At 43.7% G+C, this 25,089-nt stretch overlaps 1 protein-coding gene across 1 annotated transcript in view; it reads left to right on the top strand.

Moving 5' to 3' along the window:
* The first annotated feature begins 735 nt into the window (after positions 1-735).
* The window catches only part of Pafah1b1 (platelet activating factor acetylhydrolase 1b regulatory subunit 1), a 53,748-nt gene continuing 29,394 nt past the window's right edge, over positions 736-25,089 (top strand). The window contains exon 1 of the mRNA XM_090350410.1: positions 736-1,099. The gene's annotated coding sequence lies outside the window, so the exon portion shown is untranslated. The remainder of the gene's footprint in view (positions 1,100-25,089) is intronic.

Raw genomic sequence — 25,089 nt, 5'->3', positions numbered from 1 at the left:
CACTGCAATAAAATTACAACCCTTACTTTAGCACACTCAACACACACAGCCCTGGGTTGGGGTACACGCTCCAGGTTGTCTTTCGAGGCGTCAGTTTGGAGACCTGGCAGCCTCTGACAGGAGACTAAGGAAAAGAATAGCTGAACCGCATCTACACGCGGGTTCTCCAAGTGAGAAGTCTGGAAAACCTGGGCTACGAAGACAATGACGGCATTCCAGGGGCCTAGTCCCCCCGCTCCTCGGGGGCCGGGCCGGAGCAGCGGCGGTGGTCCTACCGGGGCCTGGGCCGTCGGCCGGGAAAGCCGGAAGAGCGCAGGGAGAGCAGGGCGGGGCGCTCGGTGGAGCCCGAGCGCGTGAGGGCCCACGAGCCAGACGACGGTGCAGGAGAAACCAGGCTCCGGTCAAGGTGACAGCGGCGTGAGAAGCCGCGCCTAGCGCGCACGCACACACGCACACACGCACTCCCGCGGGCGGGCGGGCGGGCTCGGCCGTCCACCCACCTCAGTCGCCCTGGCCGCCGGGCCCCGCTAGGCGGAAGGCAGGGCGACTCCAAGCTGGGGGCCCTGCCCCCGCGCATGCGCAGCAGCCCCTCCTCGCCGCCTCTTTCCCTCTTCCTGGCGGGTCTGGGGCGGCGGCGGCGGCGGCGGCGGCGGCGGCAGCGGCGGCGGCGGCGGCGGCGGCGGCCGCGGCGCGGTGACGTCAGGGCGTTGGGGCAGCTCCTGTGACAGACGGAGCTGGAGCGGCGGGGCGGCGGCGGAGTCCGGCGGCCGAACGTAGCTAGTGAGCGGGCGGAGGAGCAGCGCCCCCGGGGCCTAGGCAGCGAGAGCGAGAGCGAGAGAGAGAGAGCAGGAGGAGAGCGCTCGGGCGCGAGCGAGGATCACCGCGAGCGCCGGGCGAGGGCTCGAGCCCCGGAACGGCCGAAGAGCCCGCCCGCTGCCCTCCCCTCCCCCTCCCCGGGCCCGGGCCCAGCGCGCCATCCTCCCCCTCCCTCTTTCCCTCCCTCCCTCCATCCTCCCTTCCCTCTCCCTCCCCCTCCCCCGCCGGTGGATGGGAGTGAAGGACGGAAGAGGCCCTGCGGAGGCGGCGGTGCAGCGCTCCGGTAAGACGACGCGGTCCGCGCCCTTCCTCCCCTCTGTGTGCTCGGCCGCGTTCGGGTGGCTGGGGGCCCGGCCCGGCGGCCTGACGATGTGGCCGCGCCGGGTCCCCTCCCTCCCATCCTCCCCTCCCCCTGCCGCTGCCGCCGCCGCCTCCTCCTCCTCCTCCTTCTTCTTCTTCTCCTCTCCTCGCTCTCAAAATGGCGGCCGCGACGGCCGTTGAGTGAGTGGCACGGAGGAGGGGGGCCCGGCCGGGGAGGGCGCTGCCCTCGCTGGCGTCCTCCGGCCGGGGATCCGCGGTGCCGGAGCCGCCGCAGCTCCACCCGCGGCCTTCCTTCCCCACCCCTCACGCGGGATCGCCCTCCTCCCGCCGTGACTTAGCAGGAAAAGTATTCCTGGGTGGGAAGGGCGTGGAGACCAGGTCGCGCCGTGATCTTGGGGAAAGGGCTCGGCGCCCTCCTCCGGGGCCGCAGAGGCGAGCTCCGCAGTCCCCACCCTTCCGCGGTGTCGGCTCGGGGCCCGGGCTCCAGCACCCTCACGGCCTTCCGGGCGTTCCGTCTCCCACCTGGCCTTAGGATGAGGTTGACCTGACCGGGGTGCCCCCCCTCCGCGTCCTCCCCAGTGTAGCTTCCTGAGCGGACGGGGCGGCCCGACCCCCCCGATCTGCAGCATCCATCCAGCATGCCGGGCAGGGTTTTTCTTCCTGCCACTGGCTCCTGGGACGGGAGTTGTCTTTGGACGTTGTTCACCCTGAGCTTCGAGGCGCCCCCCTGTTCACCTAATCTCATCTCTCCACTCTTTTTGGGGAAACGCAGTGCTTGTCTCCATTGACCCTTTAGCCTCCCAGGTGAGACATTGCCTTTTGATTCTTCTCAGTCCGAACAAACACCACAGCCGAGAGGAGGAGGCGATTTTCAGTGTCTGGAATAGGAAATCGCTAGGTGCCTGGCTTTATTTGTTATTCTGCCTTTCTTCAGTGACTTAGCAAGAAACTCTTTGGGAGGAGGGCAGGAGATTCTCCTTTGACGTTGGGATGTGGGTCTAATTCATGTCAGCCCTTTGGTTAAGAAATGGTGCTTTTGAAGAGAAGCACCAGATTTGTGGTCTCTTCTCAATGGGCGATGTCATGCCAAGATTCCCCTCCCCCTTTCCTTCAGGAGTAATCGGGAGAAAATAAAGACATTACTGTAATCCCAACTTCTAAACACACAATCCTGAAGAGTCATAACGCTTTAAAGGCAAAACAAAAAAGAAAATGAGCCGTTTTTAGCAGTTCCATTTTTGTTGGAGGTGGGTTGTTTTGTGTGAATTTCTTTTTGAGGCTAGGGTGGAGAGGACCATGGGCCTTTCATACTAGTAATATTGTCATCCCCTTTTACCACCATAGTGTTTGCTTAAATATCTCCCCTATCTCACCCCCTTGAGCAGAACTTGATTACTACTGCAGGAATCAACCCCTTAATCAGGAATATTTCCTACTTTGAGAATGCCTATTTGGATACGATGTATGTGTATTAAAAAACTCTTAAAACATTCAGATTTGGTTTTGAGGCATAAACTAGCTTTTAATCTCTAGTGGGTGTCTTTCCGGACATACTTTTGGAAAATAATTGGCAGTTGCCAGTTGCAGTTTTTATTAAAACAAATGTAATCTGTATTTGGGGGTATTTTATTCTTTCTTGTTCTATTATAAATGATCATTGTTTGGATTGTTCAGAGGTTATTTCCTAAAACAAATTTGAAACTGGTATGTATTTAAATCAGAAAGGAACCGGTTTTTCATATAACATTTCTGCATATGTTTGATTTAATGGAGCAAGCCGTATTTGGGTACATCCTCCCACACCACCTTTTTAAAAAATGGGCTAATATTTGTGGATTCCGAGAACAGCCATTGAGCTGAGAAGATTGGGTGGAGTTAGGGAGCAGAAGCCGTGAAATGCTAGATTGCCCTTTCATAGCATTTTCTCTCCCTTGTATTTTGCAATGTTATTTCATACTAATTAGAGCCAAAACAAAAACATTTCTCTGTAGTAAATCTTAATGTCTCATGTCTTATGTTTTCTACCTTCCCTCCCCCCCCCCCTGCAATATGGGCATTGAGTAATTGGGATTAAAGCAGACAGGCACTTATTGTCTATTTTTGTGTGTGCATATATATGTAAACTACCTATACACAAATTTAAATTCTTGTTAATGTCTTTGGTTGTTCTGGTCTAATAAGTGTAAATTAATAAATGTCAGCAATAATAGACAAGAAATAGTACACTATTTAAAAAATCTAGTAAGAATACAACAGATGTTTTACTTTAGTTCACACTGAAATAGTAATGTTTTTTATTTTTAATAAGCATCAAAGATGAGAAAATAAAGGACAAGGTGATTTGCATTAAAGATTACTTAGTGTTAAAGACCTCAAAAGGGACCTTTTTTTCTGAAACATTATCTCAAGGTAGGGAAGGTCCTTTAATTTGAGCAAGCTTTTTTTTTTTTTTGCGCCAGTCCTGGGGCTTGAACTTAGGGCTTGAGCACTGTTCTGGGTTTTCTCAAGGCTAGAGCTCTACCACTTGAGCCACAGCACCATTTCCAGCTTTTTCTATGTATGTGGTACTGAGGAATTGAACCCCAGTCTTGGTACATGCTAGGCAAGTGCTCTATCGCTAGGCCAAACTGCCGGCAATCATTTTTAAAAGAGTTTTAAAATTGTGTAGTAAATGTGACTTTGAATAGCCTTACAAGTGTTTGTCAATTTATAATTTTACATTTTGTCTTTAATATTATTAGAAAGTTAAAGGTTAAAATAGGAAGGAATGAGTCAGTTGGGAATATTAATTTGCTATATCATGTGTTTGACATATCCCATCCTTACTGTTCATAGTTACAAAAGCAGCATACTGAGTGGTGACTTTTTAGTGACTAGGAGCTTAGGGTAATTTGGTCTGAGTAAGAGACCAATGTATGTGTGGGCATGTTTCTGGCATATATGACAAAATATGACAGAATCTTTTCTTATTTTTTGCCAGTCCTGGGGCTTGAACTCAGGGCCTGAGCACTGTCCTTGGGCTTTTAAAACATTTTTATTTTATTTATTTATTTGTTTGTTTGTTTTCCTTTTTGCTAATCCTGGGGCTTAAACTCGGCCTGCGTACTGTTTTTGGCCTTTCTCAAGGCTAGAGGTCTGCCACTTAAGCCCAGCACCACTTCCAGCTTTTTCTATGTATATGGTACTGAGGAATGGAACCCGGGTCTTTGTGCATTCTAGACAAGCACTCTGCCACTAGGCCATACTCCTAGCCCCATGACAGTCTTTTGCTGAATTTTGAGATCAGCTACTTTATTTTATTTATTTATTTATTTTGCCAGTCCTGGGACTTAAACTCAAGGCCTGAGCACTGTCTTTGGGCTTTCTCAAGGTTAGTGCTCTACCACTTGAGCCACAGCATCACTTTCGGCTATTTCTTTTTTTTTTTTTTTTTGCCAGTCCTGGGTTTGAGCTCAGGGCCTGAGCACTGTCCTTGGACTTTCTCAAGGCTAGAGCTCTACCACTTGAGCCTCAGCACCACTTCCGGCTTTTTTCTATGTATGTGGTACCGAGGAATCGAACCCGGGTCTTCATGCATGCTAGGCAAGCACTTTAACCACTAGTCCAAATTCCCGGCCCTTGGCTATTTCTATATATGTGGTAGCAGGGAATGGAACCCAGGGTTTTGTGCATGATAAATGAGCACTCTACCACTAGGCCACGCTCCTGGCCCCCCACTATAATTTTTTACAATCTCATATTTATAAACTCCTACTGTGACTGGAATGAATTTCATTTCTTACTAGCAATAGCGTTTTGAAATCTATTTTTAAATTGTGTAATTTTCCAGATAAAGTATTTCTGGTGTGGAAGAGATTTGAAGATGGTTTAAGGAAGGAAAGAATTAGTATCTCACAGTGTTTGCCTTTTTAATTTAGAGCATCTTCTTGAATTGTCTATATTAAAGAAAATAATTAGTTCCTTCGGTTATAATCTGTTTGCGTATATGAATATCCAGGGAAAAGTAAGACCTTTTGTTTACATGTGGCTCATATTCAAAATTTGTCACCTTAATAAATAAGCTGAAAATTAGAAATCAGTATTAAGATAGAGCTGTCTTAATAAACAAGCCCAAGGCAAACTATTACAATATATTTTCCAATTCTTTCCATTAAGTTCTAAAGCAGTGAGTCATGCATACTTTTGCCAAAGGAACTTGAGGCTCACTTGGTTTTAAGTGGATCTAGCTTGTGGTATTATCTAAAAGAGAGATTGTCTTTTGATGGAAGTAGTAGGGTGGATGGAGCCTATGAGATTATGGTATATGTGTGTTTGTTGTTTGTTCCTGGGCCTTTGAACTCATGACTTTGACACTGTCTTTGAGTTTTTTGTTTTGTTTTATTTTAGCTTGAGGATAACACTTGAACCACCACAACTCTACTTCCAGTTTTGGGGGTGGTTAATTGGAGATAAGAGTCTCAACCTGCTTTCCCTGATCCTTTGATTTCAGTTACCTGAGTAGCTTGGACCACAGGCATAAGCCATCCATCCATGCTGGACCCCAGACAGATTTTGTAAATGGAGCTTTCTTTGTTATGAAAATATTTAACAATGATGGGTAACTTTTTTTTTTTTTTTTTTTGCCAGTTGTGGAGCATGAACTCAGGGCCTGAGCACTGTCCTTGGACTTCTGTCAAGGTTAGAGCTCTACCCTTGAGCCACAGCACCACTTCCAGTTTTTTCCTGTTTGTGGTGCCAGGGAATCGAACCCAGGTCTTCACACATGGTAGGCAAGCACTCTACCAGTAGGCCAAACTCCCAACCCATGATGGCTAACTTTTGACATTGTTCTTTTGTGAAACAAAAAAAGCCACACAACTACCTCTTGACAGATTGCTTTATTTAAAATAAAACTAATGGTCTACAATACAAATGCTGACATTATTATACTATCCTGAAGATCTTAGCTGTAGAATGAATTCTAGTTGTTGATGATTATTTTGAGAAATTTTTACTTCATGAAGATGTTGTATTATGTAAACTTAATATAGTTAATTATAGTGAAGGCTTTTTGTATTCTGGCATTACTGCTGGTTTGGTGTGATACTTGGCACAGTCATTTAAATGAAACTTTAACTTATGCTAGATATGTAATTTTTATCCTTAATATGGTATTCAGACAGATTTTAATTGATATTTATACTTTATACTCATTGGATTCAGGCCTCATGAAAGCTTACTTTGATTTATTGTTTTTTTGGGTTTTTTTGCCAGTCCTGTGCTCAGGGCCTGAGCACTGTCCTTGGACTTTCTCAAGGCTAAAGCTCTACCACTTGAGCCTCAGCACCACTTCCGGCTTTTTTCTATATGTGATACCAAGGAATTGAACCTGGGTCTTCATGCATGCTAGGCAAGCACTTTAACCACTAGGCCAAACTCCTGGCCCTGATTTATTGTTTTTAAAGGATAAGGATAGTGGTGTTTGGTCGAAACATGTAGCTGCATTTGTCAAGGATACTTTTAGAGTGGTATTGTCTATAAAGTGTTACCATTTAACATTGTCATTAAACATTCCTGTAAAGCCTTGTTAATATCAAGCTTATCCATTTTTATTTGTTCTCTCATTATTTTTTGAGGTAGATTAGTATACTTATGGACGATAAAACAAAAACTCTTAACATTTCTTTTCCTAAGGTCACCTGCTATCTTAGTGGCCAAAACGAAATACAGACACTGAACCATTTGGGTATTGGGTTATATGATAAAATATGCCCTTTTCTTTTTCTTTCTTTCTTTTTTCCTTTTTTTGGGGGGGGGTGGGTCATGGGGTTTGAACTTGGCTTGGATGCTGTCCCTGAGCTCTTCGGCTCAAGGGTACTGCACTACCCTTGAGCCAAGCTCTACTTCCCATTTTCTAGAGGTTAATTGGAGATCAAAGTCTCAGGTCCTTTTTGTGAGTGGGCTGGTTTTGAACCTTGATCCTCAGATCTCAGCCTCCCGAGTAGCTAGGATTACAGGAATGAGCCACCATGCCCGGCCCGGCTTGCCTTTTTTTTTTTTTTTTTTAATGATTTAAGAACTACTTCTTCATCTTTTTCCTCTTCCTCTTCTTTGTCTTTGTCGTCGTCATCGTCTTCTTCTTCTTTCTTCTTCTTCGTTGGGTGTGGGGCTTGAATTCTGGGCCTAAGCACTGTTCCTGAGCTCTTCAGCTTAAGGTTAGTGCTCTAGCACTTGAGTCATAGCACCACTTCCTGTTTTCTTGTGGTTAATTGGAGATGAGCATCTCTTGGACTTTCCTGCTCAGGCTGGCTTTGAACCTTGATCTTCAGATCTCAGCTAGAAGGCTTAACTTATTTTTTTAGTCATGTAAATTGACAGTTATTCATTAAAGTTTTGTGCTTACTATTTTGCATGTGTAAAGCCTTTAGCATTGGAGTAGAACCACAGAAAGTACTTTAAAAGTAGTGATAAGATAAAGATTTTTTTTTTTTTTTGCCAATCCTGGGGACTGAACTCAGGGCCTGAACACTGTCCTTGGGCTTTCCTCAAGGCCAGAGCTCTACCACTTGAGCCACAGAACCACGTATGGCTTTTTCTATGTATATGGTACTGAGGAAATGAACCTGGGTCTTAAGGCATGGTAGGCAAGCACTCTACCACTAGGCCAAACTCGTGGCCCAAGATTGCTTTTGATTAAATACAGATTTATGTGAAAAGAAATTTGCTACAGCTTAATGGTAGAGTGGTTGACTAGCATGAATCCAGGCTTGGGCTCCATGGGAGGTGGGAATTTATTAATTTGTTATTCTGATGTTCTTTGTTAAAGTTGCCATCCATCCAGAGTTAAGGCGGAAAGGAAACTGTTGATACTTCTTCCAGAGATATTACATTGTCCTGGGACCAAAATCAGATTTATACAAAATTCTTACCTGTAAGAAGTGAATTAATCCAACTGGATAATTCTGTGTACTTTTTGTCATTGTTTTTTGTTTGGTTGGTCATGGGGCTTGAACTCAGGGTTTAGGTGCTGACTCTGAGTTCTTTCTCTCTAGGCTAGCATTCATTGTACCACTTAGAGCCACAGCTCCATTTCCAGTTTTTGGGTGGCTAATAGGAATTGAGTCTCAGGAACTTTTTTCTGCCCAGGCTGGTTTCGGATCCTGATCCTCAGATCTCAGCCTCCTGAGTAGCTAGAGTTACAGACGTGAGCCATTGGTACCAGATCAGGGCTTTGAACTCAAAGCCCCAGGGCTGTATCTGAACTCTTTCACCCAAGACTAATTAGTACTCTATGCTCCACTTTCAGATATTGGTGGTTAATTGTAGATAAATATCTCATAGACTCTCATTTTCTGGCTGACTTCGAACCTTACAGGCATGAGCCACTCGTGTCCAACTGCTTGGGTTATTTTTGAACTAGAGTTTTAGGTTTTTTTTTTGTGTGTGTGTGTGTGTGTTTTTTTTGCCAGTTCTGGGCTTGGGCTCAGGGCTTGAGCACTGTCCTTGGGCTTTCTCAAGGCTAGAGCTCTACCACTTGAGCCTCAGCACCACTTCTGGCTTTTTGCTATGTATGTGGGGTACTGAGGAATTAAACCCGGGTCTTCGTGCATGCTAGGCAAGCACTCTACCACTAGGCCAAACTTCCAGCCCCTAGAGTTTTAGTTTTTGTGTAGACTAGTTAATCTAGACCATGAACCTGGTTGTACTTTCTACCTGCTTTTTTCTCTTGAGAGGGTCTTGGCAAACATTTCCTAGGCTAGTCTTAAACCTCAGTCCTCTCCATCTTTGCCTTCCAAGTAGAAATGGGAGCCTATTGGCACTAAACTCATTTTTTTGGGGGGGGTGGCACTCCTGGGGCAGGAACTCAGGCCCAAGCACTGTCCTTAGGCTTTTTTTTCCCCCTCCAAGGCTAGCACTCTACCACTTGAACCACAGCACCACTTCTGGCTTTTCATGTGTATGTGGTACCCAGGAATCGAACCCAGGTCTTTGTGCAACTAGGCAAGCACTTTTGCCACTCCCTGTCGGCTAAACTCATTGTAGAAAGCATTGTAGAAAGTTTGGTGTTTTGTACATTGTGGGTTAATCTAGTTTTAACTTCGTCAAAGAGGGATATGTTTATTTTTGTTTTGGTGGGACTCTGGGGCTTTATAGTCTCTGCCTGAGCATTGACCTTATCTTTTTCACTCAAGGATAGCATTCTATGAGCCACAACTCCACTTCCAGCTTTTTGATGGTTAATTGGAGATAAGAGTTTCACAGACATTCCTGCCTAGGGTTGCTTTGAACTTCAGACCTTAGATCTTATCCTCCTGAGTAGCTAGAAGCATAAGGCACAGGCACCCAGCAATTCTCCTAAATCCTACCTGGAAAACCCATCTTGGGCCTCTTAGGAGGCACATACCTTTTTTTTTTTTTCCTTTTCAGTTTTGAGTGAGCCTTGTGGTCACTCAGCTTCCTTGCTGTGCTAGTGCTCTTCCTTATGAACGATATCTCTAGCTCTAAGGTTTTTTTTCTGGGGGGAGGGGGGGAGGGGGGGGAGGGGAGGGGGAGAGAGTCATGGGGCTTGAACTCTGCCTGGGCCTGGGCGCTGTCCCTGAGCTCTTCAGCTGAAGACTACCACCCTACCCTTGAGCCAAGCCCTACTTCCCATTTTCTAGAGATTAATTGGAGATCAGAGTCTCATGTCATTTTGTACCTGGGCTGCTTTGAATCTTAATCCTCAGATCTCAGCCTCCTGAATAGCTAGAATTACAGGTGTGAGCCACTGAACTCAGCTTCTAATCCTATGTTTTGTTGATCCTTTTAGATGAAGTCTCACTGACTTTTCTGTTCAAGCTGGCTTTTTTTTTTTTGGCCAGTCTTGGGCTTGAGCTCAGGGCCTGAGCACTGTCCTTGGACTTTCTCAAGGCTAGAGCTCTACCACTTGAGTCTCAGCACCACTTCTGGCTTTTTTTTCTATGTATGTGGTACTGAGGAATTGAACCCGGGCCTTCATGCATGCTAGGCAAGCACTTTAACCACTAGGCCAAACTCCTGGCCATCAAGCTGGCTTTGAAGTCTAATCCAGATACCTGCCTCTGAAGTAGCTGGGATTATAGGCAAGAGCCACTGCATCCAGTCTTGGATGTATAGTGTAATACTAGTGTTTCGTATGCATAATGCACACATCTTTGTGTGTGCATGTGGGCAGATACACACACACACACACACACCTATTTCTGTGTCTGTCTCTTTAGCTTCAATGCTGGGATTATAGTCCTAAGCACTAACATTCCTGGCTTCTTTTCTTTCTCCTTTTTTTTTTTTTTCTGCCAGTCCTGGGCTTGTGCTCAGGGCCTGAGCACTGTCCTTGGACTTTCTCAAGGCTAGAGCTCTACCACTTGAGCCTCAGCACCATTTCCGGCTTTTTTCTATGTATGTGGTACCAAGGAATTGAACCCGGGTCTTCATGCATGCTAGGCAAGCACGCTACCACTAGGCCACACTCTCGGCCCTCTTTCTCCTTTTTTTAAAGTAGATCTTCAGTCAGGGCCTCAAGTATGCTAGGCAAGGTCTGTGTGTTTTGCTTTTTCCACTCTAGGCTGGCTTGTATACAAGTTGAACCACATCTACTTTGTTGGTCACTTGGCCATCAGAAAAGTCATGGACTTTTTTGCCCAGGTTGCTTCAAACCTTCATCATATGATGTAGTTTCCTTAGTAGCTAGGCTTACAGGCATGAACCCTCAGACCCCAGGTAGGACTCTAACTTACACACATACACACACACACACAGCTGTGTGCTAGTGGCTCACATCTAGCTACACAGGTAGTTAAGATCTGAGGATCATAGTTCATAGCCAGCCTAGGCAGGAGATTCTTCCCCTGGTCCTGGGGCTTGAACTCAGGGCCTGGGCACTGACCTTGGACACGTTTTACTCAAAGCTAGTGCTTTGCCACTTGAGCCACAGCACCACTTCCATCTTTTTCTGAGTATGTGGTACTGAGGAATTGAACCCAGGGTTTTGTGCGTGCTAGGTGAGCACTCTACCAGTAGGCTACACTCCCAGCCCTTGGCCTGAGATTCTTATCTCTAACTACCAAACACTGGGAAATACAGAAGTGAAGCTGTGACTCAAGTGGTAGAGTACTAGCCTTGAGCAAAGAAGCTCAGAAACAGTGCCCAGGCCTAAGTTAGAGTTCAAGCCCCCGGACAAACACACACACACACACACACACACACACACACTACACATTGCACTTACTGTCCTTGGGCCTTCTTAAGGCTTAGTGCTCTACCATTTGAACCATAGCACCACTTCTGAACCCAGGTTTTCATGCATGGCAAGCACTCTCACCATTAGGCAAAACTCCCAGTCCTGCTGTCAGGTTTTTTTGTTTTGTTTTTTTGCCTGTCCTGGGGCTTGAACTCAGGGCCTGCGCACTGTCCTTGGGTTTTCTCAAAGGTAGAGCTCTAGCTCTTGAGCCACAGCACCCCTTCTGGCTTTTTCTATGTATGTAGTAACCAGGAATCTAATGGGGCCTTTGTGCATGCTAGGCAAGCACTCTACCACTAGGCCAAACTCCTGAACCCCCTGCTATTAGTTTTTGTTTGTTTGTTTGTTTGTTTTTTTGCCAGTCCTGGGCTTGAGCTCAGGGCCTGAGCACTGTCCTTGGACTTTTCTCAAGGCTAGAGCTCTACCACTTGAGCCTCAGCACCATTTCCAGCTTTTTTTTCTATATGTGGTACCGAGGAATCGAACCCGGGTCTTCATGCATGCTAGGCAAGCACTTTAACCACTAGGCCAAACTCCCGGCCCCTGCTATTAGTTTTTGAGACATGCATTCTCAATGTGTAGTGAAGGCTAGACTTACCCTCCTGGAAATTTCTGAGAAATGCTTGTTTATTTATTTTTTGTTTGAAACTGATTTTTGTTACAGAGCCCAGGCTGGCCTTAGACTACCTCTACCTTCTGAATGGTGGGATAACAAGTATGTGCCACAATGCCCAGACTAGAACTTTTTTTTTTTTAAGCAAAGAGATCTGCCTAACATTCAGTTTAACCATATAACTAAAGGCATTAATCCATTAACATAAGTCTTATGCTTTAAAAAAAAAATTAGGGGCCAGGAGTTTCGCCTAGTGGTAGAGTGCTTGCCTAGTATGTACAAAGATCCTAGTTTGATTTCTTGTTACCACGTACATAGAAAAAAACCAGAAGTGGTGCTGTGGCTCAAGTGGTAGAGCCCTAGCCTTGAGAAAACTCAGGCCTAGGAACTGGCCAAAAAAAAAAAAAAAAAAGTTTTTTTTTTTTTTTTTTTAAGAGTGATCTACAGAAAGATTAGTTATTTAAGTAAGGTACTGAGTACTTTTTTTTGTCTAACATTGTTAATCCTCCCTCTTTTTCTCCCACTTGCCTCTCCAAGTTGTAAAGTTCATTTCCAACATAGTGCCTTGTGAGTATCCCTGTTGCATTGATTCACCCTTTGTCCTTTGGCTCACCATTTTATTATTCCCCTTCCCTCCCCCAGATCAGATAAGCATATGTATAAGACACCAGGTACTAAAATAAAAAGCAGTGACAACAGGGGATAACTCAAAAGGAAAAATAAAGAAAAAACAACAACAAAAAAAGTGAAGGGAAAAAAATAGCTTCACACAGTACTTTAAAAACAAACACCTCTTGTTTCCATATCTTGAAGTTCATTTCAATTAGCATCATTTTATATAGATAGATGAACAAAGTGGGTGAGCTATTGTGATCCTCTGCTATCACTGTCCTATACATATACTAATAGAGAAAGCAAGGAGCCCATGGTTCTTTGGGTCTGGCTTACTTCAGTTAATACAGTTTTTCCCCCGTGTCTGTTTCCTTACAAATAGGTCTATGTCGGGCCGGGAGTTTGGCCTAGTGGTAGAGTGCTTGCCTAGCATGCATGAAGACCCAGGTTCGATTCCTCGGTACCCCACATACATAGCAAAAAGCCAGAAGTGGTGCTGAGGCTCAAGTGGTAGAGTGCTACCCTTGAGAAAGTCCAAGGACAGTGCTCAGGCTCTTAGCTCAAGCCCAAGACTGGCAAAAAAAAAAAAAAAAAAAAAAAAACAACAACAACAACAACAAAAAACCAAATAGGTGTATGTCATTCTTTCTGATGGAAGGCTAGAATTCCGTGGGGTCTTACACTTTTCTTTTGAGACAAGATCTCACAGCTATCTTCTCCCTTTTAAAAAGTAATCTTTTTCATTTTAGAATAAGTTTAGATATACCACAAAGTTGTAAAAATGATGTAGAGAAAGTTCCTGAATGTGCTGGGCACAGCGGTCCTCATATCTGAGCTTCCTGAGTAGCTAGGATTGCAGGTGTGAGCCACTGTGCCCAGCCTCCATTCACTTTTTTTTTTTAGATCATGGGGCTTGAACCCTGCCTGGGCACTGTCCCTGAGCTCTTCAGCTCAGGGTGGCTCAAGGCTACCACCCTTCCTTTGAGCCAAGCCCCACTTTCCATTTTTGTGCTGGGCTGATTTTGAACCTTGATCCTCAGCTCTCAGCCTCCTGGGTAGCTAGGATGACAGGAGTGAGCCATCAGCAACGCCCAGCTTCCCCCCAAAAGAAAAAAACATTTGATTGAAATTGAATTGGTTTTTGTTTGCTTATTTATTTTATTTTTTAATTTTTTTGTGGGTCATGGGGCTTGAACTGTGGTCCTGGGTACTGTCCCTGCACTCTTCAGCTCAAGGCTGTTGCCTACCCCTGTAGCTACAACCCTACTCCCATTTTCTAGTGATTAACTGAAGGTAAGAGTCTCAAGTTATGTAGTACCTCGCCTGATTTTGAACCTCAGTCCTCAGATCTCAGCCTCCTTAGGTCCCTATGTAGTCCACGCTATCCTCAAATTTGAGAACTTTCTGACTTAGCCTACCATTGGCTTTTTGTAGATTCTTGATAAAATGATTAAATGAATGGGAGATTCAGTGTGCTTATGTGTTATTTTAAATCTATGCCATGAGTTGTTTATGTACATTGAGCATGAAGTGTTTTACATTATTGCAGATCTTGGGCCAAGAGTTTGGTCTAATTGGTAGAATGCTTGCCTAACATTATTGCAGAGTTTGTCAATTATTCCTACTTAAAGAATTGGAAAGACATTAGCTGAATTGAATCTTGCACATTGAGTAATTGTCTTGGATGTTGGAGAAGGTCATTTTATTTTATTTTATTTTATTTTGATAGGTTGTGGGATCTGAACTCTGAGTCTTGGTGTTATCCTTGAGCTATTTAGTTCAAGGCAAGTGCTCTACCATTTGAGCCACTCTGCCACTTCCTTTATTTTATTTTTTGCTAGTTCTGGGGCTTGAACTTATTTTTTTATTTTTTAATTAACTAATTAATTATTATTTTTTTTTTTTGCCAGTCCGGGGACTTGAGCTCAGGGCCTGGGCACTGTCCTTGTATGTTCTTAAGGCTAGTACTCTTCCTCTTGAGCCACAACACCACTTGCAGGTACCACTTGCACCACTTGAGGTACTAAGGAATTGAACCCAGTGCTTCCTGCATGCTAGGCAAGCGCTCTAACACTGGGTTATCTTTTTTTTTTTTTTTTTGTCAGTCCTGGGCCTTGTACTCAGGGCCTGAGCACTGTCCTTGGGCTTTCTCAAGGCTAATGCTCTACCACTGGAGCCACAGCACCATTTCCAGCTTTTTTCTTTATGTGTGGTGCTGAGGTTCGAACCTCGGTCTTTGTGTGTGCTAGGCAAGCACTCTTACCACTAGGCCAAACTCCCGGCCCCGACTGGGTTATTTTATATAGTTAAAACAGCAACATATTTGGTCACAAAAGCATGAAAAACTGTGGTGTGTATATGGGCCAGATTTTGTAGAGGGCTTTATGTGATAGGCTCCAAAGGTATAGGGACCAAATTGATAATCATCATATATTCTGTATAGCTTGTAGGCAATTTGGGGAGTCATTCAGTAAGTTGAAGCAAAAGTAACATTTTCATCAAATGTGTACTTGGAATAGTGTATGTGATGGCAGTAAAGAATGTAGATTAGGGGCTGGGAGTTTGGCCTGGTGGTAGAGTGCTTGCCTAGCATGCACGAAGACCCGGGTTCGATTCCTGGGTCCCAGAGTTCTAGCCTTGAGAAAGTCCAAGGACAGTGTTCAGGCCCTGAGCTCAAGGCCCAGGACTGGCAAAAAAAAAAAAGAAAAAAAGAAAAAAAAAAGAGTAGATTAGTTTGGAAATAATGATTAATGCTTAAAATGAGACAGTGACAGTGGAGATTGTTTACTAGATAATGATTGAGATGGTAGAATTTTGAATAGTAAGAGTAGAGGAAAAATTTGCGAATTCATATTTGTAGCTTGGGTGACTACATGGAATTGAGAAACTTTTTTTAGAATAGTAGAGAATAAGAAGAGGTGTGTTACTATTACATAAGGCAGTTAGATAAAATTTTCCTGGACCACATGAGGCTTGAACTCTGGGCTAGGCCACTGTCTCTGAGCTCTTCAGCTCAAGGCTACTGCCCTACCCCTTGAGCCACAGCCCCACTTCCCATTTTCTAGAAATCAATTGGAGATAAGAGTTTCACATTCTTTAGTGCCTGGGCTGTCTTTGAACCTTGATCCTCAGATGTCAGCCTCCTGAGTAGCTAGGATTACAGGCATGACCCATGACACCCAACACCCCGGCTAGACCAAAGTTCTTGTCTTTTTATTCCATGTCACTTGTTTGTTTGTTTGTATTTGCATTTGTTTTTTCCAGTACTTTGGACTCAGGGACTTACATTTACTTGTGCTCAGCTGGTGCTCTACCACTAGACCCACAGTCTTTGCTGGTAAATTGAGTTTGTCTGATTGAGTTTATCTGGCTTCAAACCTCAGTTCTTAAATCTCAACACCCTGAGTGGCTAGGATGAGCCATAGGTGCCTAACTGAACTCTTATTTGACTGCAACTTTCGATGTGGTAGGGTATCAAAGTTCTAAGACTGGTAGGGAATAGCTTCACATTTGTGAACCCACCTACTTATAAGGTGAAAGCAAGAGGATCCGAAGTTCAAGGCCAAGTCTGGGGGTGGGAGTGGGGATGGCAATCCTCAGATGTCAGTCTCCGCAGTAGTTAGGATTGCAGGCTTGTTTGTTGCTCATGCAACAAACAAATCTTAGTAAGCTAAGATTGGGAGGATCATGGTTCCAGGCCAGTCCCATAGAAAAAGTTGATAAGAAAAAGCTGGCTGCAAGTATTAATAAATGAACTATGGTTCAGGCTACCACACCTGAGAAAATGCAACCCTATCTCAGAAATAACCAGAGTAAGCCGGAGTGGTGGCACACATCTGTAATCCTAGCTACTCAGGAGGCTGTGATCTGAGGATCATGGTTCAAAGTCAGCCTGGGCACTAAAGTCCATGAGAATCCAATTAACCACTAGGAAACTGGAAGTGGGGCTAGGCTCAAGGGGTAGGGTGGTAGCCTTGACCTGAAGAGCTCAAGGACAGTGCCCAGGCCCAGAGACCCAGCTTAATGACCAACAACAACCCCCCCAAAAAAAAGAAAAGAAAAGAAAGAACCAGAGCTAATAGGACTGAAGTTGTGCCTTAAGAAGTAGAGCTCTTGGGGTGGGAGTTTGGCCTAGTAGTAGAATGCTTGCCTAGCATGCATGAAGACCTGGGTTCTATTCCTCAGTACCACGTTCATAGGAAAAAAAAAAAAAAGCCAGAAGTGATGCGGTGGCTCAAGTGGTAAAGTACTAGTCTTGAGAAAGCTCAAGGACAGTGTTCAGTCCCTGAGCTCAAGCCCAGGAGTGGCCAAAAAACAAAACAAAACAACAACCACGATAAGAGGTGGAGCTCTTATCTGTGGAGTCTGGTTAAACCCAAGTACCATCAAAAGAAAAAAAAAAGTGTTATAGTGTATCTTTACTTTTTGAGAGCAAAGTAAATTTTGATCTCAGTTGTATACTGTCATGTATGCAGTAATTTAGGGATACTAGGTACCTACTGTGTGCTAATTACCGTGAATTTATTTTAGAGCTGCAATGAAGAATATGTCAAAGTTGCAGCTTTGGAAGAATGTTGTTGAGGAGACAATATCACAGCAGATAATTACAATGCAGTGTAAGAAGTGTTAAATATGTGTATTCAGAATACTATGAAATCACAAAAGAGGGAGCTAACTCTGCTTAATTTTTTTTCTGTCAAAGCTTTATAAAAATGGTAAATAAACCTTCAGGTTTTGCTCTTTCTTAGCTGCTGAGAATTTTGCCTCTTCTATTTAAATATCATTGATAAATATTAGGTTGAATCTGTGTAATTGCTGTTACTGGCAGGTTTTTTTGTTTGTTTGTTTGTTTTTTGCCAGTCCTGGGCTTGAGCTCAGGGCCTGAGCACTGTCCTTGGACTTTCTCAAGGCTAGAGCTCTACCACTTGAGCCTCAGCACCACTTCTGGCTTTTTTGTATGTATGTGGTACCAAGGAATCGCACCCGGGTCTTTGTGCATGCTAGGCAAGCACTTTAACCACTAGGCCAAACTCCCAGCCCTGGTTTTTTTTTTTTTTTTTTTTTTTTTTTGGTGCCAGTCCTGGGCTTGAGCTCAGGGCCTGAGCACCGTCCTAGAGCTCTACCACATGAGCCTCAGCACTGGCTTTGTTCTATGTATGTGGTACCGAGGAATTGAACCTGGGTCTTCGTGCATGCTAGGCAAGCACTCTACCACTAGGCCAAACTCCCAGCCAGTTACTAGCAGTTTTACAGGGTACAAACTATAGTATTTTATGTGACAATTTATAGAAAGTAATAAAACTTTTTTATCTTTTGCTAATTTGTTGAATAGTTTATTATTTTTTGGTAAGACTGGGATTTGAACTTAGACCTTTGAACCTAGAGCCTTGTGGTTTGTTAAGCAGACACTACTTTCCTGCTTGGACTTCAGTCTTCATATTTGTGGTCCTTTTTAGGAAGATAATATATATGAAATAATTTTATTGACTATAAAATACCATTAATTATAAAGTATTTTACAAGTGCTTAGAATTGGAAATAATTATTTAAAATTTGCAGAATCTTGTTTTCAGAGTTTGAGTCCCTTCAAACATTTGTTGAATGTGTCTGGCATTATAGTTGGAAGACTCAATTTAGTTTTCCCTCTAAAGAGATCAGTCTTATTTTATAGATGTTTCCAGTTACAATGAATGTGAGAGGTAGCACAGTTTAAAATCAGCAATATTTCAAATTTATGTTAACAGGAATGTTTCCCTAAACTGTGCCAAAGTCCTATATGTAGCAAATAAAAATGGAATTTTGTCTATTTGCCTCATTTCTGTCCTTTTGCCTACTGTTTGAAAATCATCTGTTTAGGAATCAAGTGGTAGACTTTGAGTAGCATGGATGAGGCCGCTGGGCTTTTATCCTAGCACAGATACACATACATCTTGATTTGAATAATAATCCTATGACTTCTTCTTTTCTTCTGGTTCTGGGCTTGAACTTAGTGTCTGGGCATTGTCTGTGGGATTTTTTTTTTTTTTTTCCTTAAAGCTAATACTCTACCACTTGAGCCACAGAAAAGAGTCTCATGGATTTTCCTGCCCACACTGGCTTTAAACCACGATTCTCAGATCTCAGCCTCCTGAGTAGCTAGGATTGCAGGAGTGAGACATGGGATGACTGTGTGACTTTTATTTATTTATTTATTTATTTATTTATTTATTTTTTTGCCAGTCCTGGGCTTGAGCTCAGGGCCTGAGCACTGTCCTTGGACTTTCTCAAGGCTAGAGCTCTACCACTTGAGCCTCAGCACCACTTCCGGCTTTTTTCTATGTATGTGGTACCGAGGAATCGAACCCAGGTCTTCATGCATGCTAGGCAAGCACTTTAACCACTAGGCCAAACTCCGGCCCCTTCTGTGTGACTTTTAATTTGACTATTTTATCTTGAATATATGACCTAGGTTTTAGAACCTGTATCAGTTAATGGTACCTATGAAGGTTATACTTACATGACAACAGTAAGTCTATAAAGAAGGTGGTGCTGGTCTGCCATTTCAGCTGACCAGAAAAATTACCAGGCATGGATTAGAACATCTAGCAATGAAGATTTTGGAATATGGTTCTCTTTTCTAGGGGAGAATAGGTTTCACTTGAGTTCTAGCTTTTGTTTTTCTACTAGTACTGAGGAGTTATTTCCACTATCAATTGAACTTAGGGCCTTTTGATTGCCAGGCATCTCTGCACTTGAGTCACGTACCCAGTCTTCTTCCCCTCTCATTCCCGCCACCCCCAGTTTGTTTTTCAGACAGGTTCTCATTTTTACTCAGGCTGACTTCAGACTGAGATCCTCCTATTTTTACCTCCCAAGTCCCAGACATCTGTGTATTTGATTTATGCTTTAGATTCCTTCCTTCCTTCCTTTCTTTGCTTTTTTTTTTGGGGGGGGGGTGGGTCATGGGGCTTGAACTCAGCCTGGGCACTATCCCTGAGCTAGCTCTTCAGCTCAAGGCTACCACCCTACTCATGAGCCAAACCCCACTTCCCATTTTCTAGAGGTTAATTGGAAATAAGAGTCTCAGGTCCTTTTTGTGGCTTTGAACCTTGATCCTCAGATCTCAGCCTCCTGAGTAGCTAGGATTACAGGTATGAGTCACCGTGCCAGCTTTCTGTCTGTCTGCCCACCCATCTGGGCTTGAACTCAGGCTCTGTCCCTGGACTTTCTCAAGGCTAGAGCTCTACCACTTGAGCCTCAGCATCACTTCTGGCTTTTTTCTATGTATGTGGTACTGAGGAATCAAACCCAGGTCTTCGTGCATGCTAGGCAAGCACTCAACCACTAGGCCAAACTCCCGGCCCCAAGGCTAGTATTCTTCCACTTGAGCCACAGTTGGCTTTTCTGTATATAATAGTGGTACTGAGGAATTGAATCCAGGGCTTTGTGCATTCTAGATCACACTCGTGGTCCAGAGTTCACATTTTCTGATGCTGATGATTTCTGTGTTTTCTTTCCTTTAATACTAGCTATAGTTTGTGTTGCTGACTGTATGGGTCTTCAGTGAGGAAGCCCATTAGAATCACATGGAGAAATTTTTTTTGGGGGGGGGTTGGTCTTGGGACTAAGCCCTTGTGGATGAGGGTGGTCTTCAGTACCTCTTGTAGAGCAGTATTAATGTCCATTACACCTCCAGCAGCAATGCTTTTCCTCAGCCATGGTGGTGGGTTACAGGTAAAGCTGAATCTTGAGCACCCTGGGGCCTCCATGCACCTTGGCAGGGGTGGGGAAAGAGCCATTACTTTTTTCTTTTCTTGAAATGTGAAGATCTGGGTCATCTACTTTGGTTCTGTTTTGTTTTTGAAAATATGATCTTATTGTATATTCCAGGTATGTCTGGAACACCCTGAGATCATTATGTATCAGCTTCCTGGGTGCTGGGATTATAGATATATATCACCTTGCTTGACTGCATCATTTGGTTTTTTTGGACATTTTTGTGTAGATTTTGCTGCTTATGTACTTTTTTTTTTTTTTTTTTTTTTTGCCAGTCCTGGGCTTGAGCTCAGGGCCTGAACCCTGTCCTTGGATTTTCTCAAGCCTAGAGCTCAACCACTTATGCCTCCACACCATTTACAGCTTTTTTCTATGTATATGGTACCGAGAAATCGAACCCGGGTCTTTTTGCATGCTTGTTAGTAAGCACTCTACCACTAGGCCAAACTCCCGGCCTACTTATATACTTTTGATATCATTAACATACTCCGCTGCTTTTTATACTTCTTGTAAATTGATAGTTGGAGTCAGAAACTTAGATTCAGATTATTTTGTGGTTAATATATTTCATAGATAGGGTTTTCTTTCACCTTTACCAAATATATATACAAACTATAATTATATAAGTATATCATGTCTGGTTAGTTGCCTTTTGTTTAGAGAGTGAAACAGTGATATAAAGCTCTTCATATTTGGGGGGCCGGGAGTTTGCCCTAGTGGTAGAGTGCTTGCCTAGCATGCACAAAGACCTGGGTTTGATTCCTCGGTACCACATACATAGCAAAAAGCCAGAAGTGGTGCTGTGGCTCAAGTGGTAGAGCCCTAGCCTTGAGAAAATCCAGGGACAGTGCTCAGGCCCTGAGCTCAAGCCCAGGACTGGCAAAAAAAAAAGAAAAAAAAAAAAAAAAAAACCTCTTCATTTTTGTCAGGCACCAGTAGCTCATACCTGTAATTTGGCATACCTGTCTGTAATCTGAGCTACTCAGGAGTGTGTCTGAGGATTGCTGTACAAAGCCAGCACAGACTGTGATATTGGTCTGTGATATTAGTCTCCCTTGCTCTTCCTAGACCCAGTCAGTATTCAACTGGCTCTTTACATTCTCCATGGCTTGTCTTAAATTGTTTTGGTGTTATTGCCTAAGTGAAAAGTACCACCACTGCTCCATTTTGTTTGTTTTGTTGATCTGTTCTCTTCTGAGCTGGCTTGTTTTGAAAAGACAGACAGGCATGATGGTATAAGCCTGTATTCCTAGCTACCTGCGAGACTGAGAACGGGAAGCTTACAGTTTGAGGCCAGGCTGGGCAAAGAAGTCCAGGAGACTATGGTATTTGGTGTGGAGCTGAATGAGACGATGTATGCCTATCAACCCAGAACTATGAGTCGATTGTGGTCCAGATCTGCACCCAGGCAGGAAATGAGACCCTATCTCAACAATAAACCAGTAAAACATAGGGCTCGACTTGTTGCAGAGTGATAAGAGTGCTTGCCTAGCAGACACCAGACCCTACATTCAAACCCTTGAACCACAAAGAAACAAAACAAGAAAAAAACAACACCCCATTTCCTGGATCAGAATAACTATTCTGTTTATATGTTTGTTGAAAGAATTAATTGTTCACTGTTTTCAGTGATTTATACTTTGCTTAATCCTACTATTCTAGTACATTCATTTTTTTCAGTCATTAATTTTTAAAAATCTGAAATAATGCATAGATTTATGTGTCATGAACTGAGAATGTAGTTTAGTGGTAAAGTGCTTGCCTAGCATACATGACACCCTGGGTTCGATTCCTCGGTACTACATAAACAGATAAAGCTGGAAGTGGTGCTGTGATTCAAATAATAGAGTGCTAATATTGAGCAAGAAAAGTTCAGGAACAGTGTCCAGGCCCTGAGTTCTAGCTGCAGGATTGCCCCCCCCTCAAAAAATTTGGGTATAATCTTCATGCATGGGTCATGCTACTCTCTGTCTTTTTAGCTTTGCTTGTTTGGCTAGAGGTAGCTTCTCCATAATTAAGTTGGACCCTGTACATAGGTACTTTAGTAACTTTACCAAAGCAGGATTTTTGCTATACCCACCTCCTTTTTTTTTTTTTTTTTTTTTTTGCTTTAACTTAGATGGATTAACTCTCCTGTCAGTAGTTTTGTCCCAGACAATAGAAGCTTGTAGGCTGACTTCCATCCTCTGTTCTGTAGAAATCAGGTTTTGAAATTAAGACATTAATTTTTCACAGTTCTAGGGTTTGAATTTAGGACCTTGTACTTGTTAGGCTGGCACTTTATGTAGTTAGCCACACCTTTAATCTTGCTGGTTAATTTTGCGATACAGCCTCACATTCCTTGTATGTATATACACACCTGAGCTTCCATCCATCTGTTTTGATACTTCTCATTATTTCTGACATCATAGGTATATACCACTAGATCCAGCTTCCTTCTATGAAGTCTCCTAGACTTTTTTTTTTTTTTTGTCTGTTGTGGACCTTGGACTCTGGGCATGGATACTGTCCCTGAGCTCTTCATCTAAAGGCTACCATCTTACCCCTGGGCCTGGGTGTTGTCCTTGAGCTCTTCAGTTCAAGGCTACTGCCCTATTCCTTGAGCCACAAGCCCACATGTGGTTTTCTAGTGTTAATTGGAGATAAGAGTATCTTCTTTAGTGCCGAGGCTGGCTTTGAACAGCGATCCTCACATCTCAGCCTCCTGAGTAGCTAGGATTACAGGTGACATGAGCCACTGTGCCCGGCTTTCTTAGACTTTTCTGCCCATACTCATCTGACACTGAACTGACATGGAGATTTTCCTTGTTAGCTTCCCCTGTAGCTTGGGATGACTGGCCGTTGCCATTGCACTCTGATATGTATTGAGAAAGGGGTCTTCGGAGTTTTTCTGCCTGGACTGTTCTTGAACCATTCTCAGCTTCCCAAGTAGCTGGAATTTCAGGCATAAACCACCAGAATCAGCCTAACTTAAGTTTTAATTAGCGTACATTGATAGTACAGAGAGAAACTGGATACTGGTGACTCATGTCTTTAATCCTAGCTACTTGAGGCTGTGATCTGAGGGTAACAGAGCCAAGCCAGCCTAAGCAGAAAAATCTCAGAAACTCTGATCCCCAATTAACCAGAAAATGCCAAACATGAACTAGTGGCTCAAGTGATAGAGAGAGCTAGCTTTAAGCTTAAAAAAAAAATACAAGCAGGAACATGAGACCCTGAGTTCAAACTCCATTACTGGCACCAAAACAAAACAGAACTACAACAGAAATCTCCCTGAACTCAAGAGCTGAAATCTGAGGGATGTGGTTCAAAGCCAGCTTGGTCCTTTACGTCTCTTGTATCCAATTAATGACCAAGAAATTGGATGTGTCACTGTGACTCAAAGAGTAGAAGGCTAGAATTGAGTAAAAGAGCTCAGAGATAGTACCCAGGCCCTGAGTTTCAAGTCCCATGGCTGACAAGAAAAATAATCTACCTAAAAAACATGGTACAAGAGGATTTCATAGATTTGCACAGTGTACTTTGAGCAAATTTACCTAGTCTGTTGTATTTCTGTATCCTCTCATTTCTTTTAAATAATGTTTGGTAGGTTTTATTATGCTGTCTTCATACATACATAACATGCCATTCCCAACTATCAAAGTCAAGGGCAACACATAATATATATGCTCATAAGGGCTGGGAGTTTGGCCTAGTGAGAGTGCTTGCCTAGCATACAAGTAAGCCCGGGGTTTAATTTCTTGGTACCACATGTATAGAAAAGCAAGAAGTGGTGCTGTGGCTCGAGTAGTAGAGCGATAGCCTTGAGGAAAGCCCAAGGACAGTGCTCAGGCCCTGAGTTCAAGCCCCAGGACTGGTGGAAAGAAAGAGAGAGAGTAAGAAAGTAAGTTTAACCCACAGACATGGTTAAACCAATGATTGTCCTGAGGCTAGCTTGTGGGAAATTAAGCAGAAGGACCCATTCCAAGAGACAGATTACCTAGAAGTCAGACAGTACTAAGATAAGAATATACAGGGACCCCCCCTCTCATTTAACAGAATTAATGCCGAAGGTGAGACACTCATAATCCTGTTGTCTTTACTTAGACATAGAAAATGGGGGGCCGGGAGTTTGGCCTAGTGGTTAAAGTACTTGCCTAGCATGCACGAGGACCCTGGTTCGATTCCTCGGTACCACTTACATAGAAAAAAAAAAAAGCCAGAAGTGGTGCTGAGGCTCAAGTGGTAGAGCTCTAGCCTTGAGAAAGTCCAAGGACAATGCTCAGACCCTGAGTTCAAGCCCAGGACTGGCAAAAAAAAAAAAAAAAAAGAAAGAAAGAAAGAAAATGGTCCTTATTTCCTCTATTCATGATGTATCTTGAATTTCATTTCATTTAGGTGCTGATTTTCTATTGCTTTGAATACTCTTTTTGATTGAATTTTGTGTATGTTAGTATTATAAAGTAAGGGATTTGAAGAATGCATTCCTCTCCACCCCCCCCCCCCCCCGGCTTAAATAGTAGTTTCTTATATTGCCCAGGCTGGTCTTGGTCTTGAACTCCTAGTACTCCTGCTCAGCTTCACACATCACTGGGAGTACAGGTGTTTCTCACCATACCTGGTCTTAGGATTTTTTTGGGGGGGTGGGTTCGGATGTGGGACTTGAACTTTGGGCCTGGGCGCTGTCCCCGAGCTCTCCTCAATTCAAGGCTACCACTCTAGCCCTTGCACCACAGTGCCATTTTCAGTTTTCTGG

This window comes from Megascapheus bottae, chromosome 17 (genome assembly GCF_031878675.1).
Source record: "Megascapheus bottae isolate mThoBot1 chromosome 17, mThoBot2.hap1, whole genome shotgun sequence".
Classification (NCBI taxonomy): domain Eukaryota; kingdom Metazoa; phylum Chordata; class Mammalia; order Rodentia; family Geomyidae; genus Megascapheus; species Megascapheus bottae.
This window is presented reverse-complemented; position numbering and strand designations above follow the sequence as displayed.